Below are 14,651 nucleotides of genomic sequence, written 5' to 3' on the forward strand. Positions count from 1 at the left end.
TTTTTTCAGCTTTAGTATCCATGTCATCCATAAGAATAATCATTGTTGTTTAAGAAATACTTGTGCAATGAGACGTTTTTTGATTTAACATGAAAAAACACTAGGGATAAGTAATACTATTTATTTAAGGCCATATATTTTAGTCTTAATATTACAGGCCATCTTCAGTGGCAACAACAATTAAATGCAAAATATATGGCCTTAAATAAATAATATTATTTATCCCTTGTGTTTTTTCATGTTAATTAAAGAAAAAAATAAGAATAATCATATCATTATTACAGGCAACTCCAAGGAGTCCTTAGACTCATCGAGGGAGGCCCTAAACAACCACTCAACATCTACATAGTATCTATCATACTTTGCCTTGAACTCATTCACAGTCATGGCACCCACAACAGACTCTGGCAACTTATTCCACTCATTCACCTCTCCCCAAGTAAAAAACCTAGTTCTAACACCCTTGCTAACCACACTCTTGGCCAGTTTCCATGGACGGCCCCTAGTCCTCCCACCACCAGTCCTGATCTGAAAAATATCCTCTGAATTAATTCTATAGAAACCCTTCAGTAATTTGAATGTCTCAATCATATCTCCCCTTTTCCACCTATCAACCAATTTCTGCAACCCACAAATCGTCAACCTGTTCTCATAAGGTTCATTCCATAGACCTGCTACCATCTTGGTCACTCGCCTCTGGATCCTCTCCACCTCCTCCCCATCAAGAAGAAACCCCGGCACCCAGATCTGGGCACAGTAGTCAAGATGGGGTCTTATCAAGGCTCGATACAGAGGAACAATAACTTGCTTGTCTCTGCTTGTCAAAGTATTCTTCAGTAACCAAGTGATTTGATGAGCTGATTTAGCCACTTTTGCAATGTGCCCCTTAAACTTCAACTCCCTATCCACCAACACTCCCAAATCCCTGGCCTTGTCAATCTCCTGGAGTACAGTTCCACCAATGTGGTATACTGCTGCTAATCTTTTCACCCCAAAATGCATAACCTTACATTTTCTCACATTAAATTGACATCCATTCTCCTTAGCCCAGAACTCCAATCTATCCAAGTCGTCCTGCAAGATTTTGATATCTTCTGCATTCACTATTGCCCTACCCAACTTTGCATCATCAACAAACAAATGAACAGTTCCTCTCAGATCCTTTCCTATATCGTTAATGAACAAATTAAATAGTAGTGGTCCAAGAACAGAACCCTGCAGCACACCACTAGTCACAGGTCGTCTTTTGGACTCTGTCCCTAAATAAACTACTCTCTGATATCTCTCCATCAACCACCCTCCTATCCATCTCACCAACCCTATATCCATCCCCATATGCTGCAGTTTACTGATTAGAATTCCATGTGGTATCCTGTCAAAAGCCTTAGCAAGGCCCAGCATGATCAACCCTTCACAAAACCATGCTGTTCCCCCATACAGTATCCCATTTTGATCTATCCATTCATGCATTTTTATCTTTTGTACTTTTTCCAAAACCTTGACAATGACTCCTGATATGCTGATCCGTCGGTAATTTGCAACAGCAATCATGGAACTGTCTTTATGCAGTGGAACTATTTTCTCTTCTTTCCATCCCCTCGGGACTAACCTAGACCCGAGACTCAAATTAAACAAAATGTCAAGGGCACTGACAATTATTTCGTCGCTTCACGTAAGACCCGAGCTGGTATACCATCCAATCCCACAGATGTATTCACATTAAGGTTTTGTAATATACTATTCACCTCAATTCCCGTATAAGCTATCGGTTCCTTCATTCCAGCAATATCACCACCTGGATGATATACTCTTGCAAAGTGGTCGCTCAGTAGTTCCACTATATCAACTGATTCAGTTACCTCCCTACCATCGGCATTCCTTAAAATCATTCTGCCATATACATTTTTTCTTTTACTTGCAGCATATCGAAAAAATTATTTCGGATTCTCTTTAACTTGCATGACTAATTTCCTTTCATAATCAGCGTTTGCTTTTCTTACCACGCTCATTACCTTTCTGGCCTGTGCTTTATACTGATCATGGGCCTGCAGGTCACCTTTCTCCTTAAATTCCCTCCACAGTTGTTTCTTTTTTTGCAGCTCAAGCTTAACAGTGTTATTCAGCCATTTAACCCTGACTTGATTTATTATTTGGACTCTAGGTATACAGTCAGCCATTACCTCCTTCAAACGCTCCTTTACCGCTTCACATGCACTATCAACTTCCAGCCCTTGCAGTTGAACATGCCATGGCACTGAACCAAGCAATCTCCTAAGCTTGTCATACTCACCAGCCCGGTAATTCCACATGTACCCTTTCTTAATTGAAAATTCCACACATTTAGCCACCTCCCAGGTCAAGACATTATGATCACTCTCACCAATTGGTGGCAACATGGTCATATTCATTACAGTCAAATTCTCAGATGCAATTACCAGGTCAAGCACTCTCAAAACCCTAGTATATTCCATTACATGCTGTTTTAGATAGTTATCCCTTAATAACTGCATAAAATCCAATTCCTTCCTCCCATGTGTCCTCTCCTCCTGCCAATCAATGTTACCGTAGTTGAAATCCCCCATAATAATAACCCTCCTTCCATTCACTGCGTCTATTTGTCTATGCATACTATCTCCACCATCTATTCCATCACTTGGTCTATAGCAGCACCCAATTGTATATTTTATTCCATCTCAATCTCACACCAAATAGCCTCAAATGTGCTCTCTTCACTATCCTACAGTTCAACTTCAATTCTCAGCGGCTATGGGTCATCAGCTATCATCAATAACACTCCTCCCCTCATTCTTTTCTCTCTGTCCTTCCTAAACACACTATACCCTTCACATTCTATCCCACTAGCTATATCATCTTCTGTCAGCCATGTCTCACTAATGCCAATAACCCGTGGCCAGGAAGAGTCAACCAAGGCCAAAAATTCTTCCTTCTTGTTCCTAATACTCCTGGCATTAGTATACATGAAGTGCAGAAGCCTGTTAGTCTCACTCCTATCTTGATGCCTTATACTAACTATCCCATTCTGATTTGTTGTCCTTCGTACCAGCTCAGGCATATTATACATATTCTTACACTCAACTGCCTCTCTGATATCTGTATATCCCCTCCCCCCTAATAGCTCTAGTTTCCCTGATTCTGCACATCCACTTTCACTTCATTCAGCAACACTTTTTCTAGTCTCAGCACACCAAATCCATTCAGATGCAAACCATCCATCTTATATAAGTCCTTTCACCCATCACTCACTCCATACGTCCACAAACTCCACACCACTCCTCCTGCATAACCTGCACATAAGATCATTTACAATTATGGCCCTCCTTCTCAACTCTTCTCTGTCATACAGCGACAACAGATTTGGGATTAAATTAATCCCAAATTCACAGTGATTAATAACCTCAGTACTATTTACAGTTGACTCTATCACCTGTTTCCCTAGCAAATCCCGTTTCCCAGTTTTTTGACCATTTACTCTATCCTTTATCAATAAACGTTCTAAATGCCAAGCGCCCAATCCATTTAAGTGCAAACCATCTCTCTTAAAATACTCCTTCCTTTTATCAAACTCATCCCAGACATTCATAAAATGAATATTCAGTTTCATTTCATTACAGAAGTTTTTACACAATCTTGACATCATTCCATTTACTATAATTGCTCTTCTGTTTAAGTCATCACTATCAAATCTTGGTAGCACACTCATGATTTTTCCACTCTCTCTCTCTTTGCATTCGTTGCTATCATTAAATCCTTCAAATCCTGTCTCACAGAAAATCTTTCACTACCTAGATCATTTGTCCCTATAACTGCAATAATCTCACTCGCTCTATCTTTCTGCAATTTCACAGCCTCAGTTATATCCTTAATCTTTGACCCAGAATAACACGCTTTAATTATTCTACCATCCTTCACACCCTTAATTATAGAATCCCCATAGAGCACAATATCTTTTCTGCTCCTTTTCAACTTGACATCCTTTACCCCCAACTGATGTTTGTTTTTGTCCCTGATCTTCTCCCACATTCTTTTGTATATTGCTCAGCAATCTCTGTGTATTTATTTCTGCACTAATTATTCCATGCACACACTCATTTAATCCGTTACTAAATAATCTGTCATTCTTAATCCCCCCATACTTTCTATTCCATAAAAAACATTAGAACATATTGGAATGCTGAAATATAGACTATACAATTTGGTCAGATCAAAATTATAAAATATATAACAGTCATTTAAAAATATCAGTTTCTTTGTCTCAGGAGAACTTGCACAACACAGTTTACTCCACATGCTTCTATCAGTTACATTGGGATATGGCTGTATAAAAAAGGAATGTTTCCTATGAGACTGATGGCACCTAACTGTGAACTCTTGATGATCACTTAAACTTGGGATATTAGACAAACCAGATGTATCATCATATTACACCAAAACTTCGGTGTTTATACGAGTCAATTAATGCAGGCAAAACAGCTGATACATTAGAAGATAATGAAAGATAATGCAGTCCATTTCACATCTTCTAATGTGAAATGGACTGCATTATCTTTCATTTCTACCTTGACATCAGATTCAAGAAATGATACCATAGACACACAAGATGATAAAGATGTTAAGTAATCTGTTTTGGTACTTGTTCTCTTCAAGGTCCTTCTCATTTCTTGGTGCATAAATTTGTATTGTGGTTAATACATCTTGAATATAATCTAGCCATTATTATCCATCTAAGGGCTTCCAATTTATTAAGCTTGCTTTTACTTGTTTATGCACTAAATATAAGTGCTACACCTTTCATGACTTTCATCTGATCCTGAATGCAACATTTGATATCCATCTACAGTTCTCACTCTTCCAAAGCCTATCCATCTCAACTCACTTATTCCTAAAATATCTGATCCATACTTTCCTATTTGCTTTATAACTTCTTGTGTCTTTCCAATTTCAAACGTAGTGTTACCACTCCATGCTGCAATTGTTTTCTATTTAGGTGAAAGTGGTGAGCTCATATGTTTTAAGAGTTCCACCAACCATTAAAATTGCATGGGATTAAAAGAAAATTAGAAATCAGAATGTAAGGATAAAATGTTAAAAAATCGATTTCATATTTTGGAAAATGAGAAGCTAAAAGATGAGAGAGAGAGTAGAAGTCTCAAAAGCCATGATTGAAAAAGAATGGAAAAATTGTAAAATGATATATAATGAGGTGGCAAGAGACTTTGTCTCAGGAGAACTTGCACAACATAGTTTACTCCACATGCTTCTATCAGTTACATTGGGATATGGCTGTATAAAAAAGAAATGTTTCCTATGAGACTGATGGCACCTAACTGTGAAGTCTTGATGATCCAAGATATAGGTGGAGTGATACAGTAAAAAGTGCCTTAGAAGACAGAAATATAAGATCTGATAATATTGTTTTGGCACTAAGAAAAGGAAAAGGGGTTATCAGACAAGACCTGAGATTCACAGAAGAAAAGCATTAAGTTAAAATGATGTTTGAAAATGTGAAACTCCAGAGATCTGAAGATTTTCATTTCAACAATTATAGAGAGAAAACTAAATTAGTGAAAATATCTGCAAGAGAGGATAAAAGGAATTACTTGGACAGTTTGGCATAAGAAACACAAATGGTCACAACATTAAGGCACACTGAAAGACTGGTATGAGATGACAAAGAAAATATGTTCTGAAGAAAAGAAGCAAGTAAATGCTATAAGAGATAAAGATGTTTTGTTGCTAACTAAACAGGATAAGATTGTTAGAAGATGGAAAGAAGACTTTGATGAGATTTTAAATATAGCTAATATAACTGACATAATTAAAGTTCAATAATGGAAGAACCTCGTGTAAGCATAGATTTAAATATTACATCAAAATCTATATCTAAAACTAAAATAACAAACCTAATAGAGAAAATGAAAAGTGGAAAGGCTTTGGGCAATGACAATATAGCAACAGAAATACTTAAGACAACTAAAGAAACTGCAACTGATCTTTAACTATGTGCTGGAGACTGGAAAGATACCTAAACATTGGAAATAAGAAATGATAATTATAATCTCTGATCAAAAAGTTCTCACTAGATGTTTGAATTGGAAGGGAATTAGTCTACTGCTAGTACCTGCAAAACTTTTCTGCAAATACTGATAAACAGGATTAAAAATTAAAGTAAAAATGTGATGCACAGTACTTCTACATTTTTACTTTAGAGCATCACTCAACAAAGAATAGAACTTAGGAGCCCATTAAATTTCATAGATTTGCTAAAGCATTTAACAGTATTGACAGGGAAACATTACAGTTAATTATTAAAAATTATGGAATTCCTGACAAATATATAAGAATAATCAAAGAAATGTATAAGGGAGTAAAAGTTGTGTAACTGCACAAAAAACAACTTCCAAATGATTTGGAATAAAATCTCAGATATGAGAGTCCTCAGAAAGATTAGGGGCATGAACAGATGGCAATATCATATTAAAAACAGGGATATTAGGAAAGAACTTGACATTGTCAGCATCCAGGAATGCATTAGCAGAGTTAATCTCAGGTGGTATGGTCATTTAAACAGAATGGGAGAGGAAAGATTAGCAAAACAAGTGTTCTCTGCCAGGTTGGCAGCAAAACGACCCAGAGGAAGACCAAGATATAGGTGGATTGATACGGTACAAAGTGCCTTAGATGATAGAAATATAAAGTCTGATAATGTTGGAGTCTTCACAAGTAACAGACTGATTTGGAGGAAAATTGTAGATAGGAAGTTAGTAATGATGTAAATTTTTCATGTAGTACTATCATATCCTGTACACCTCATGTGGGTCTATATCTAGAATTTGATGATAATGATAAAATCTGGTTTAAGGCAGGGCTGTGTAATGTCTTGGTTATTGTTTATTATTATAGTCATTGATTGAATTATGAGAAAAGTTACAACTGCAAGAAAAGGAATTAAATTAAATCCTATGTCACAGTGAGAAGATCTACTGTATTTACTTGAACATAACTCGCACCCCTCATTTTACTTTATGAAAAAAGAAATTAACGTTTTGTATATTCCTTGCACATGAAAAAAAAGTTTCAACACATTTGAGTCGAGGTGATAGTAACTCGCTCATCATGGTAAACACGCCCTCCCCGACAGCCACTATACTGCAGATGCAAGAAAAACAAGTAGTTTATTGTATCACTGAGTAAGGTACAGAGACATTTGCAATCTGTGTAATATATTTGTCAACAAATAGTGCAATTAGAGACAACTGGGATAAAAACAGCATTAAGTAATGAATCACGTGTCCCCTCCCACAGAAAGTATGCTGTATAAACTCAAGAAAAAACCATATGTTGTACTGCCAAACACAGCATCTAACTAAAAATTGTCCAAACATTTGTCCAAATTTTCAGTTACATGAAATAAAGATGATGTCATTCAGGCAGATCACAAAGGCTAACTTCAAAGAAAATTCTCCCAGCAAGTTGAAACTAACATGCCATATAATGTCTGTGAGCCACCAACTAGACCGATGTGGAAGTGGCACACAAACAAGCAGTAATAAAATTCAACCAAAGGGTTGAATTTTATTGCAGCATGGAAACAGTACAGACGGTAATGAGAAATTCTGTTGGAACAATAAATGGGTGAAACACCATCCCAACATGAACATGTTAAATAGTGAATGTTGTTATGGAAGTTTCTGATATTTTGGAATTCAGCTGCAGAGAATTAGCATTTCAACTCAACAATTGTTGGCTTGCCTTTGTCATTGAGTTGCATGATCTTTTGTTAATACTGCACCAAACATATGCACATCTTCATAGCTGCTCTATCTCTACAGGCCTACCATTGCTGTCCATTTTACGCTCTGCTTTCACTTCTCATTAGTCATTCATGAAGGAGAAACGTTCGAGTTACAGTGCGGGTTTTAAACTCAAAGTTAATGATTTTGAAGAAAAAACATGGCAATTGAGCAGCAGGTTGCGAGTCTACAGTGATTGAGTTTAATGTACGATATTGGCATAAACAGAAACTTGCATTACAAAGTACCAATAAGTCAAGAAAAAGCATTCCAAGGACCTGAAAGTGGAATGTTTTCTGAATTGAAGGACAAGTTACTTGAATATGTTAGGTCTGCATAAAGATGGTTGCTGTTTTGCACGAAATGTTACATTTCAAAGTGCACAGTTAGCTACAAAACAAGGCATCAGTTGCACAGATCTGAAAGTGAGCTGAGGTTGGATCACAAGATTCATGAAGAGGAAAAGTCTTTCCCCTTCATTGAAGAGCATCCCTTCATCAAAGAATGCCGAAAGATTTGAGGATAAAGTGATGGATTTCGATCGCTATGTTGTTCAACTTAGGAAGAGCAATAACTATATGTTATCACAAATATCCAATGCCAATCAAATATCCCTCAATTTTGACATGCTGCACCAAACAACAATAACAGAAAATACTACAGATGGAAGAACATTGACTCGTTACGTAATATTTGAAAGGAAAATAATGCTGAAGGAGAAATTTCTCCCTGGAATTCATGTAAGAGTCCAAAAAAAAGGATGGATGGACACTACATTGGTTCAAGATTGGATTGGAACAGTTTGGGACAAATGGCCATGGGGCTTATTTTGACGCCCATGAAGCTATCCCATGTGGGATATATCTTCCGTGGATACTTAGGACCTGAAATAATAAAATAACTTTTGGATATGAAAACCAATGTGGCAAAAGGTAATACTGTTATTAAATGATTACTATTTAATAATCATTTAATAGCAATGTTAAGGCCATATTATTACATGGATCAGAGACATGGAAGCTGACCCCAAAACAGGAAGCTAAATTAAATAGTTTTCAAACCAAATGTTTGCATAAAATATCAAAAACTATTTTGGTCCCAACATATAGCAAATGATGACTTATATAAGCTGAATGGATCTCAGCCTTATGTACCATGGCACATAAAGAGGAATAACTAAGAAAGTAATGGATACAAATTTCAGCACACTACTGTTGTCAACATCAAATTCCTGATATTATGATAGTACATGAAAAACTTACATCATTACCAGTGGTGAGCTACGGAAATTTTAACAACGGCTCATATCGTCGAGCAAAAAAAAAAGCTGTATTTCACACAAAAACTTTTATTAATACAGCTTGTGTACAAATGCCAATCAAAATGTATGAGGGGACAATCAACCAGTAAAGGCTATCATTTTTAAACAAATACTTCATGATCTAAACATGAAATGTTTAGATCATGAAGAAATGTTTAGATCATGTTTCATACAAACATCTGTGTTAATTTATCTTACATAAGAAAAACATTTTTTAACTATCAAAATATAATAAGAATAAAATCTTTTATAATCGCACATATGCAATAGTATGCATTTTTCATAAACAAAATAAATTTTTGTTTACAATAGAAGTTTTTATGAAAACAATTTATAAATAATAAATAAATATTATCTAAACACAATAATATGGAAATACGTTATATTTCTCTTTTGTTTTTATACTTCGAGTGATAATCAATGGTACCAATCAATAGGGCATTATTTTATAGTCTTATTTATTTATATGTGATCACCAAAAGTGAATTCTTATTTGTAAAATGGTAGTAACAGTAACTATAACATTTTATTTAATAAAATCACTTTCGAGAAGATGAGACGATTTTACATGAAAAAAAAATAACTCTCTGTCTGGTGCACATTTACCCAGCAAAAACCGACTCTTTTACAGGTTAACATTTACAAACAATTACTTTAAAGAAATACTTATGATAACAGCTCCTACACCTTATTTCCTTCCTCTTTCACACCTTCTGTTTTCTAGGAGGATGGGCTGGCAATTTGGGATTTAGCCAACCAAATTGTATTCTTATTGGTTAAACCAAAATAAAAATGATGGAACAACATGACAAAATTTCATGCCACTAACACCATGTTCCAACATAAAAATGTGCATGATTTCACATGGAGAGAAGAGGCAAGGAATAAGAAAAGTCTCATTGACTATGTTATTGTTGATAGTGATGTTTTCTCCCTGGTACAAAACACCAGAGTGTACAGACGATTTGAAATTAGAAGTGGCCACTATTTTTAGTCTTGAGCAAGATAAAATTAAATTTCATATTGAAAAGAATAACATGTAAGAAAGTTTTAAAGCGAATAAAAGTTGAGCAGCTCTCAGATGTGAACTGTAGACTGAAATACACAAAGATTATTGAAGAAAAAATGAAAGAGTTTGAGAACACGAACCAAACCGTAGAGATTCAGTGACAAGCCTTGAAGACCTGATTGATTCAGCTAGAGAGGCATGTAGTGAAGTTGTCTGCAAGGATAGAAAAATTAGAACTCCATGGTGGACACAGGAAGTTAAAAAGGCAGTAAAGAAAAAGAAGAAAGCATATCAAAAGTTCCTGGCAAATAAGTCAGCTTGTGCTCTTAGAGAATACAGAGACAAATGTAAGAAAGCTAAACACTGTGTAAAACTAGCTAAATAAAACTCATGGGAGGACTTTGGCAGGAACATAGAAAATAAATATCAAGAAAGTGGCAAAATATTCTGGAGGTTGTTGAAGAAGCTTACAAATGGAGGAAAGAGTGCTGTAAAAGGAGTTAGAGATGATAAAGGTGACATGAAAACGGGAGAAAAAGATATCCTTGAAGTATGAGTAATTACTTTGAAAAACTGCTAAATGAAACAAGCAGTAATGACAGCACAGTGGCAAAAAACACTGACCAGGCATGCAGTCACAAATACATATCCATAATTTAAGTAGAAAAATTCATCAAAGGATCGAAATGTGGAAAGGCAGCAGGAGTAGATGACATTCGACCAGATATGCTGAAGTACGGTGGTATAAGTCTTACAGTGGCTGCATTGCATAGTTCCGAAAGCCTGGACAGAAGGATGATTTCCTGATGATTGGAGTAGAGCTCTCATAGTACCCATATATAAAAAGGGAAATAAAACTGAATGTGCGAATTACAGAGTTATTTCCCTACTGAGCATTCCTGCAAGATTTATGCAAGTATACTTGAGAAACGTTTTAAGAAGAATTGTGGAAGAAAAGCTTGGTGAAGAAACAAGTTGGATTCAGGCCAAATAGAGGTTGTCAGGATCAGATCTTCACTTTACGAAAAACAGTTGAGAAAGCATGGGAATATAACAAAGATCTATATTTAAGTTTTGTCAATCTGGAAAAGGCATATGACAAGGTGCCAAGAGAGAAGATATTCGAAATGCTACGGTTATACGGTGTCAACGGGGCATTATATCGAGCAGTACTTAGTCTTTATTTGAGTTGTATGTCAGCAGTTAGAATTGAGGGAAGTACAGAAAGATGGCTTAATGTTAAATCTGGTGTGAGACAAGGATGTACATTATCCCCTCTGTTATTCATTATCTATATGGATCACATTATGAAGGAAAGTGGTATTAAACATGATATCAAAATTGATGATGTTAATGGCAAGTATAACATCATCTTTATGCAGATGATGTTATACTTGTAAATAAATCCGCTACAAGTATGCAAGATTCCCTGACTAAATTGAATAACTGTTGTAATAGATATGGTATGAAGGGCAGCAATAAAAAGAAAAAGACAATGAAAATAGGCAGAATCGTTGAAAATGTCAAGTGTATTGTGAATGGAGAACCTGTGGAACAAGTAAAACATTTCAGCTACCTAGGCAAGATTTTTAGTGAAGATGGCAAATTAAATATAGAAATAGACAACAGAATCAACAAAGCTGGTGTGGTAGGAAGTCAATTGAATAAATTCATATGGAATAAGAGAGGATGCTGACAATGTCAAGTTCTTTCCTAATATCCTCGTTTTTAATATGATACTGCCATTAATGCCATATGTTCAAGCCTCTAATATTTCTCAGGACTCTCATATCTGCAGGCTCTAGTCTTTGGTCTAGTGCAGGGGTCGGCAACCTGCAGCTCGCGAGCCACATGCGGCTCTTTGGATGTGAAGCTGCGGCTCTTTAGTTCCATACGCAAATATTATTTATTTTATCAAAAAAAAAAATTAAAAAATCGTTCTGAATCGATTAACGAGGATTAGGCACCGATTCTATCTCTCAGCCACTTGTACTCGCTTTTCACCGCACCCCTCCCCCGTGAGACGCATCGTCACTGTCGTCAGTCCGTCGGAAGCTCTCGGAAGTTTATATGTTTGGCAATTTTCATTGATTTCGGCATAGCTGGGCATAACACATTTACTCGTAAACTAAGTATCTAATATTTGCCAAAATTAAAAAAAAAAACTAAAATGTTCGGACTGCGCCGTGATAAACACGTTCTGACAAGTCCGTTCGTGCCAGTCGGCGATCACCGCACACGGGAGGCGACCACAGATGCGACGAAACTATGTACTTATAGTCAATCAGTACGTGAGAGAGTGAGACAAGCAGTGTTTCGTGTCTAAATTATTTATTTTAATAATTAAATTATTATAGAATTATTTATTTTATTTAGGTAGGTATTTTTAATTGGGAAATATCTTAAAATGTTTTTTGATAAATTATATTTCGTTATGCCCAGCTTCTCGTATCCACTAAAACAGTACAAGATAGAATAGCTAAAATGTCTTCAAATGTAACATATTTGCAGGTGGAAGATATTCAACCTTCTTCTGCCTTATCACTTGCTATAGATGAGTCTTGCGACATAAAAGACACAGCACAAGTTGCCCTTTTTGTCAGGTATATGTCTTCCCAAGGTCCAAAAGAAGAACTTCTAGGATTGCTACCGCACTCGAGACAAACTAGAGGGGAAGATATAGCGAATGCCGTGCAAAAATGCCTTGAAGACAATAAGATCTTGTGGCTCTTTAAAAACTTTTTAAAATTTTGTGGCTCTTTAAAAACTTTGAAATTTTGTAAATTGTAATTTTTGACTCTTCCAACTCAAAAGGTTGCAGACCCTGGGTCTAGTGTTTTACTTCTGACCCTGCTCTCAGATCCATAAGTTAAAACTGGTTTGAACACTGTCTTGTATACAGCTAATTTAGTGTTCCTACTAATTTCTCTCTTATTCCATATGAATTTATTCAATTGACTTCCTATCACACCAGCTATGTTGATTCTGTTGTCTATTTCTATATTTAATTTACCATCTTCACTAAAAATCTTGCCTAAGTTAGCTGAAATATTTCACTTGATCCACAGGTTCTCCATTTTCTTGACATTTTCAACAATTCTGCCTATTTTCATTGTCTTTGTCTTTTTATTGCTGACCTTCATACCATATCTATTACAACAGTTATTCAATTTAGTCAGGGAATCTTGCAGACTTGTAGCGGATTTATTTACAAGTATAACATCTCGTAGACAGGCTTATACGTTGGTTATGCATTTCTAAATCACTTAGGGAATTGAAACAACGTAGATCCGAATATAAATTAAATTATACTTTAATAAATATTTCCGATATTTCGGCAATGTCACATTGCCATTTTCAAAAGGAACTTACAAAAAGGCAGTTGCACACAGGCACTAACAATACAGTAACTGAGAATGAAGATATGAAGCTATCGTTCTCCTAGAAGTCCTGATGGTGCCCTCTGGTGGGCTAAGTAGGCGTTCTTGGCCGTTGGGCTGAAGGTCTGCTGATGTATGCCTCCCAAATTTGGGGCAGTCGCATACAACCAAATTTGTTGAGGTTTGGAGAGTTTCTTAGGGCAGAGGCTGATTCCATAAATAATCTTTCGAATTTATATTTGCTCCGGTGTATTACTGTAGCTTTCTTCCACCGTATTCTGTGGCGAGTATCCAGAGCATGGTCTGCAAGACCAGAATGGCTATACTTGTAAAACCGAATGTAGTCCTTGTGTTCAGAAATTCTGATATTCGCTGTGAGAGCTCTACTCCAATCATCAGGAATTCATCCCTCTATCCAGGCTTTCAGAACTATGCAGTGCAGCCACTGTAAGACTTATACCACCGTACTTCAGCATTTCTGGTCGAATATCATCTACTCCTGCTGCCTTTCCACATTTCAAGCCTTTGATGGCTTTTTCTACTTCAAGTATGGATATGTATTCCTGACTGCATGCCTGGTCAATGTTTTTTACCACTGTGCTATCACTGCTTCTTTCATTTAGCAATTTTTCGAAGTAATTACTCCATACTTCAAGGATATCTTTTTCTCCCATTTTCATGTCACCTTTATCATCTCTAACTCCATTTAGAGCACTCTTTCCTCCATTTCTAAGCTTCTTCAACAACCCTCCAGAATATCTTACCACCTTCTTGATATTTATTTTCTATGTTCTTGCCAAAGTCCTCCCATGACTTTTGCTTTGCTAGTTTTACAGTGTTTAGCTTTCTTACATTTGTCTCTGTATTCTCTAAGTGCACAATCTGACTTATTTGCCAGGAACTTTTGATGTGCTTTCTTTTCTTTCACTGCCTCTTTAACTTCCTGTGTCCACCAGGGAGTTCTAATTTTTCTATTCTTGCAGACAACCTCACCACATGCCTCTCTGGCTGAATCAATCACGGTTTGCTTCAAGGCTTGTCACTGAATCTCTACGGTTTGGTTCATGTTCTCAAACTCTTTCATTTTTTCTTCAATAATCTTTGTGTATTTTAGTCTACAGTTCACATCT

General features: G+C 36.2%; 1 protein-coding gene across 5 annotated transcripts in view; it reads right to left on the reverse strand.

The window, feature by feature from the left end:
- The window catches only part of RanBP3 (ran-binding protein 3), a 282,159-nt gene that overhangs the window by 235,486 nt on the left and 32,022 nt on the right, over nt 1-14,651 (reverse strand). The window lies entirely within an intron of this gene.

The sequence above is a fragment of the Typopeltis vanoorti genome, chromosome 15, assembly GCF_054136105.1.
Source record: "Typopeltis vanoorti isolate ZY-2024b chromosome 15, IOZ_Tvanoo_1.0, whole genome shotgun sequence".
Lineage (NCBI taxonomy): Eukaryota > Metazoa > Arthropoda > Arachnida > Uropygi > Thelyphonidae > Typopeltis > Typopeltis vanoorti.